Raw genomic sequence first — 7,212 nt, forward strand, 5'->3', positions numbered from 1 at the left:
CAATACCCGAAATTATGTCTATCCCGGATGTCGACACATGTATTGAGATAGAGGAGATGGACGTCGGTAAAATGAAAGAAGAAATGCTTAAACTCAAGCAGCAAATGGCTGAGATGTACCGGGCCTGGTCTACAGGGCAATCACCCCCATCTTACCCAGCTAACCCTGCTCCATCACTAGCCCAAACTCAGGATAATCTTACCACTGAACTATCCCCAAATTTCCCCATCTACCAACACTACCGAGGCACCACCTCTCAGACACCACAGTCTCTACCTCCTAAACCAGTTCCATACCTTCCTCCACAAGTAACTCCTGTTTTCGTAGCACCTCCCCCGACTACATTCCATAAATCTCCTAGTGAGCCTATATTCCAGGCCCAGGACAACCAATACTACCCCCCCCCCCCCCCGAGCCCACCTTCAAAGCCTCTGAAATCCATTCATCTACTCCTTATTTTGACCTCCCAACCTAAATTGACAAGCCAGTCAAAAATGCTGAACAAGAAGAGATGTCCAGGAAGGTCAAAAGCCTAGAACAATCGTTCCGAGACATGCGAGGGTTAGGAGGGTAGGTCAGTGTGGCCTACAAGGATTTATGCTTGTTCCCAAATGTGTAATTGCCAGTTGGTTTCAAGATGCCCAAATTTGACCTATACAATGGGCACGGCGATCCAGTAGCCCACTTAAGGGGTTTCTGCAGCAAGATGCGAGGAGCCGGGGGAAGAGACGAATTATTGATGGCTTACTTCAGTCAAAGTTTGAGCGGATCAGCTTTGGAGTGGTATACACGCCAGGACCATGGGAGATGGTACACCTGGGATGACCTGGCACAGGCATTTGCTTACCACTTCCAATACAATCTGGAAATCATCCCAGATCGACTATCTTTGACAAAATTTAAGAAAAAGCACAATTAATGTTTTAGAGAATACGGTTTCCGGTGGAGGGAACAGGCAGCAAGGGTGGATCCTCCTATGAAGGAAAGTGAAATGGTAGACTACTTCCTACAAGCCCTGGAGCCAACTTATTATGCCCATTTGGTTTCGGTGGTAGGAAAATCATTCAACGAAGTAGTGAAGATGGGAGGTATGGTGGAAGAAGGCCTCAAGACAAATAAAATCATGAGTTATTTAGCTATTAAGGAGACTACTCAAGCTATTCAAGGAGGAGTAGTTAGAATTGGAAGAAAGAAAAGAGAGGAAGCATCGGTGGTTGATTCAGGAACTTGGTCGGGATCCAGAGGTTCACCTCATTACTACAATCAACATCGATCCCACCAATCAACTTACCACCACAATTCACCCCAACACTACTATCACCCGTCGGAACCTCATTTTTCCATCAATCATGCACAAGCATACAATCAACCACCTGCCCACACTCATTGGCGTGCCCCTATCATACCAAGTACTTACCCACGAACTTATCCGGACCAGGTTTCAGGCCTAATCAGGTATTTAGGGGTGAAAGGGGACAGAAAAAGAAAACCTTCACTTTATTGGGTGAATCCTACACTAGTCTGTTCCACAGGTTGAGACAGCTAGACATGCTAAGGCCGATACAATCCAAGCTGCCCAATCCTCCTCCAAAGAATCTGGACTACACCGTAAGCTGTGAGTATTGTTCTGGTACACCAGGCCATGATACAGAAAAGTGCTGGTATTTGAAGAATGCAATACAAGAGCTGATTGATACTAATAAAATTGATGTTCAAACCCCCGAAGCTCCCAATATCAATAGAAATCCAATGCCAGCCCATCAGGAGGCCAATATAATAGAAATAGTACGGGCTGATGGGGAAACAAAGAAACCATCGCAAACCGTCATGATGATTAGGTCTCATGAAGCCAAGCCAGATGAGCAGTTAAGAGAGGAGAAGTCGGTACCTAAGCAGAACAAAAATAGCGATGAACCATCTATGGTAGTTGAGAAGGGATCTTCGAGCAAAGTTGCCATGAAGCAAGAAGGATCAAAAGTGATTGTACCAGGGGTCGCCAGCAAACCCATTGTAGTCATGGAAGGAGCCCGTATAGATCGAGTCATTATCAAGCCAGTAACCCAGTTACCAGTGATCAACAACAAGGCCATTCCATGGAACTATGAACGGGTGACGGTAATGTACAAAGGAAAAGAAGTTAAGGAAGAAGTCTGTGAGGTGCAAGGCTTGACTTGTTCGGGAAGATGTTTTACTCCCGAAGAGTTAAGAAAAACTAAAAATCCAACACCAATGAAGAAAGCTGTGACGGAAGAAGAAGCGGAAGAATTCTTGAGAAAGATGAAGCTCCACGACTATTCTATCGTGGAACAATTAAAAAAGACATCCGCTAAAATTTCATTATTGTCATTGCTGATCCATTCTGACGAGCACCGTCAAACTTTAATGAAGATCCTAAATGAGGCACACGTTCCTGACAAGATCACCGTAAATCACTTGGGAAAAATAGCCAACAGAATCTTTGAAGCAAACAGAATCACATTTTCTGACGATGAATTTCCTGTGGAAGGTACTGAGCACAATAGGGCTCTTTACCTCACCTTGAAATGTGAAAGCTCCGTAGTAACCCGGGTGTTGGTTGACAACGGGTCAAGCGCAAACATCTGCCCTCTCTCCACTCTAAGCAAGTTGAAAATCAAAGAGGAGAGGATCCAGAAGAATAGTATTTGCGTACGGGGGTTTGACGGTGGAAGCAGAGATTCATTTGGCGACATAGTGTTGGAAGTGACAATAGGGCCAGTTGAATTAACAATGGAGTTTCAAGTGTTGGATATAACTGTTTCCTATAATTTGCTATTGGGTCGACCATGGATCCATGCTGCTAAAGCAGTCCCGTCAACACTACACCAGGTGGTCAAGTTTGAATGGGATAAACAGGAAATAGTTGTGCATGGGGAAGACAGTTTAAATGCTCACAGCGGTGCCATTGTACCGGTCGAGGGAATGGAAAGTGACCAGGGACCATGGGTTTACCAGGTTTCCGACACAATGTCGGTAGAGAAAATTCCAAAGGGGAAATACATTCTGAATCCAAAGATAACCTCTGCATCAGTCATGGTAGCCTATGAAATGCTGAAAAATGGTTTTGTACCCGGCAAAGGTTTGGGCTCATCTTTGCAAGGCATTATACAACCAGTATCTCTCCCCTAGAACTGGGGAACTTTTGGTTTGGGATTCATACCCACTGTCACAGACGTGAGAAAAGCCAAAGAGCCGAAACAGAAGGCATGGGTCCTTCCAAAGCCAGTCCCACATCTATCAAAATCTTTTGTCAAGTCCGGTACCAGAAATCACCCGATAACAACAATTCCTAAATCCATGATTAATCCTGAGGAGGAATTAATTGAAAGATTCGAAAAGTTGTTTGACGATGTGAACATGGTGGGAAGCAGTGAAGGTTCTAGCGACGCAGAAGTGCAATTCGTCGGGCCAGAGACAAGGCTTAATAATTGGAAAGCCACTCCTCTCCCCATTCGAAAGGAGTCTTGGTAGTTTATTTTGATTTTCCTTCAGTTTGTTTGGGTTACCTCAGGGTTGTAATCCCGATGTTTATCTTACAGTTTGTTTGAAGTGTGCAAACCTTGTTATCTTTCATCATCCAATAAAATACAGTTTCCTTTTCATTATCATTCCTGATAGTTTTCTTTTCTTTTTCTTCTTTTTCTGTACAGTTCTTTTTACGCTGGCTCTAGTGATATGGCATGCATGAGGAATCCTCAGCCCAGTCTTAAAAATCAATCTGGTTCCGAAATAATAATTCAAGAAGTATATTGTGATTATGAATCAGAATATGATGAGGATGAGGCTTTCAAAGAGATTAGTAAAGAGTTAATTCATTTTGAGGAAAAAACCAAACCTAACCTGAGTGATACCGAAGACATCAACATAGGGGACACGAATAATATACGAGAAACTAAAATAAGTGTCCATCTCGAACCAAAGATCCGAGAAGAGTTAATTAAAACACTCATCGAATTCAAAGATGTTTTTGCATGGTCATATGACGACATGCCAGGTTTGAGCACTGATTTAGTGGTTCACAAATTGCCCACTGATCCAATGGTGCCTCCTGTCAAGCAAAAGTTGAGAAAGTTCAAGCCTGATATGAGTGTGAGAATTAAAGAAGAAATTACCAAACAGTTGGAGGCAAAGGTCATTCGAGTCACTCGATATCCTGTTTGGTTGGCTAATATCGTTCCTGTGCCAAAGAAAGACGACAAAATTAGAGTATGTGTCGACTACCGCAATCTCAACAAAGCAAGTCCGAAGGATAACTTCCCATTGCCCAATATCCATATTTTGATCGAAAATTGTGCCAAGCATGAGATAGGATCTTTCGTGGATTATTATGCCGGGTATCATCAAATTCTGATGGATGAAGAAGATGCAGAAAAGACGACATTCATCACCCCATGGGGAACTTATTGTTACCGGGTAATGCCCTTTGGTTTGAAGAACGTCGGGGCAACTTACATGAGAGAAATGACCATGGTGTTTCATGATATGATACATAAGGAGATTGAGGTATACGTGGACGATGTGATCATAAAATCAAAGCATCAGGCCGACCACGTTGGGGATTTGAGGAAATTCTTCTTGAGACTTCGCAGGTACAACCTCAAGCTTAACCCTGCCAAGTGCGCATTTGGTGTTCCATCTGGAAAGCTGTTGGGATTCATAGTCAGTCGGTGAGGCATCAAGCTAGACCCATCAAAGATCAAAGCCATCCAAGAATTTCCACCTCCAAGGAACAAAACTGAAGTAATGAGTTTGTTAGGGAGGTTGAATTACATCAGCAAGTTTATTGCTCAGCTCACGGCAAACTGTGAGCCTATTTTCAAATTGTTGAAGAAAGATGATGCAGTCAAATGGACTGATGAGTGTCAAGAAGCATTTGATAAGATAAAAGGATACTTGTCAAACCCACCCGTGCTGGTTCCGCCAGAGCCAGGAAGACCTTTGATTCTTTACTTGACGGTCTTGGAAAAATCCTTTGGTTGTGTATTGGGGAAACATGACCTCATCAGCAGAAAAGAACAGGCCATCTACTACCTTAGCAAGAAATTCACAGCTTATGAGGTTAAGTACACTCATCTGGAAAGGACATGTTGCACCCTAACTTGGGTAGCTCAGAAATTGAAACACTATTTGTCATCCTACACTACTTACCTCATTTCGTGTTTGGATCCGTTGAAATATATTTTTCAAAAGCCTATGCCAACGGGGAGACTTTCAAAGTGGCAGATATTGCTCACAGAATTTGACATCATCTATGTGACTCGGACTGCAATGAAAGCTCAAGCATTGGCCGATCATTTAGCCGAAAACCCGGTCGACGAGGAGTACGAGCCATTGAAAACCTATTTTCCCGATGAAGAAATAATGCATATCGGTGAGATGGAGCAAATTGAAAAACCTAGCTGGAAACTTTTCTTTGATGGGGCCGCTAACATAAAAGGAGTCGGGATAGGAGCTGTAATTATTTCTGAAACAGGGCATCACTATCCTGTTACGGCTCAATTTCGATTTTATTGCACCAATAATATGGCTGAGTATGAAGCTTGTATTCTGGGGTTAAGACTAGCCGCAGACATGGGCATCCAGGAAATCTTGGTCTTAGGAGATTCTGATCTTCTGGTACATCAAATTCAAGAAGAATGGGAAACACGAGACTTGAAGCTCATACCATACCGACAATGTCTGCATGATCTTTGTCAGCGGTTTCAATCAGTGGAGTTCCGGCATATTCCAAGGATCCATAATGAGGTTGCTGATGCATTGGCTACCCTGGCATCAATGTTGCACCATCCGGACAAAGCTTATGTGGATCCACTGCATATTCAAGTCCACGATCAGCACGCTTACTGTAACATGGTTGAGGAGGAATTTGATGGTGAACCTTGGTTCCACGACATCAAGGAGTATATCAGAATGGGGATATATCCAGCACAAGCCACAGGGGATCAAAAGAGAACCATTAGGCGATTGGCAAATGGATTCTTCTTAAGTGGAGGAGTTTTATATAGAAGAACACCAGACCTTGGATTATTAAGATGCATAGATGCCAAACAATCTATGACTGTCATGTCTGAAGTACATTCGGGAGTTTGCGGAGCCCACATGAGCGGATATGTTTTGGCAAAGAAAATTCTCCGAGCTGGTTACTATTGGCTTACCATGGAGCGAGATTGTATCAGTTTTGTGCGCAAGTGTCATCAATGCCAGATACACGGGGATTTGATTCATTCTCCACTATCTGAGTTGCACACAATGTCGGCACCGTGGCCCTTCGTTGCCTGGGGCATGGATGTGATTGGACCAATTGAGCCGGCAGCATCCAATTGGCACAGGTTCATTCTGGTAGCCATTGATTATTTTAACAAATGGGTTGAGGCCAAAACATTCAAATCAGTGACCAAGAAAGCTGTGGTCGATTTTGTTCACTCAAATATCATATGTCGATTCGGAATCCCAAAGGTGATCATCACAGATAACGGTGCTAATATTAATAGTAACTTAATGAGAGAAGTATGTCAACAGTTTAAGATTATACATCGCAATTCTACCCCATATAGGCCCAAGGCGAATGGAGCAGTCGAGGCAGCCAACATAAACATAAATCAGATACTTCGGAAAATGGTAGAAGGTTCAAGACAATGGCACAAAAAATTACCATTCGCGTTGTTGGGATATCGCACTACTGTTCGCACTTCAGTAGGAGCAACTCCTTATTTGTTGGTATATGGCACTGAGGCGGTAATTCCTGCAGAAGTTGAAATTCCTTCCCTTCGGATCGTCGCCGAGGCTAAGATTGATGATGATGAATGGGTCAAAACTCGTCTGGAACAGTTAAACTTGATTGATGAAAAACGATTGACAGCAGTATGTCATGGCCAATTATATCAAAGAAGAATAGCAAGGGCATACAACAAAAAGGTGCGTCCCCGAAAGTTTGAAGTGGGTCAACATGTGCTGAAACGTATTCTTCCACATCAGGTTGAAGCAAAGGGCAAATTTGCCCCGAATTGGCAAGGACCATTCATTGTGACCAGAGTATTGTCCAATGGTGCATTATGTTTAACAGATATTGAAGGAAAATGCATAGACATGGCTATCAATTCTGATGCAGTAAAAAGATATTATGCATGATTTTTCTTTGGTATAGTTATTAAATGTTTGTATTCGGCATTATTTCGAAGATTGGAATGACAAAGG

The sequence above is a fragment of the Nicotiana tabacum genome, chromosome 3, assembly GCF_000715075.1.
Source record: "Nicotiana tabacum cultivar K326 chromosome 3, ASM71507v2, whole genome shotgun sequence".
Taxonomy (NCBI): Eukaryota; Viridiplantae; Streptophyta; class Magnoliopsida; order Solanales; family Solanaceae; genus Nicotiana; species Nicotiana tabacum.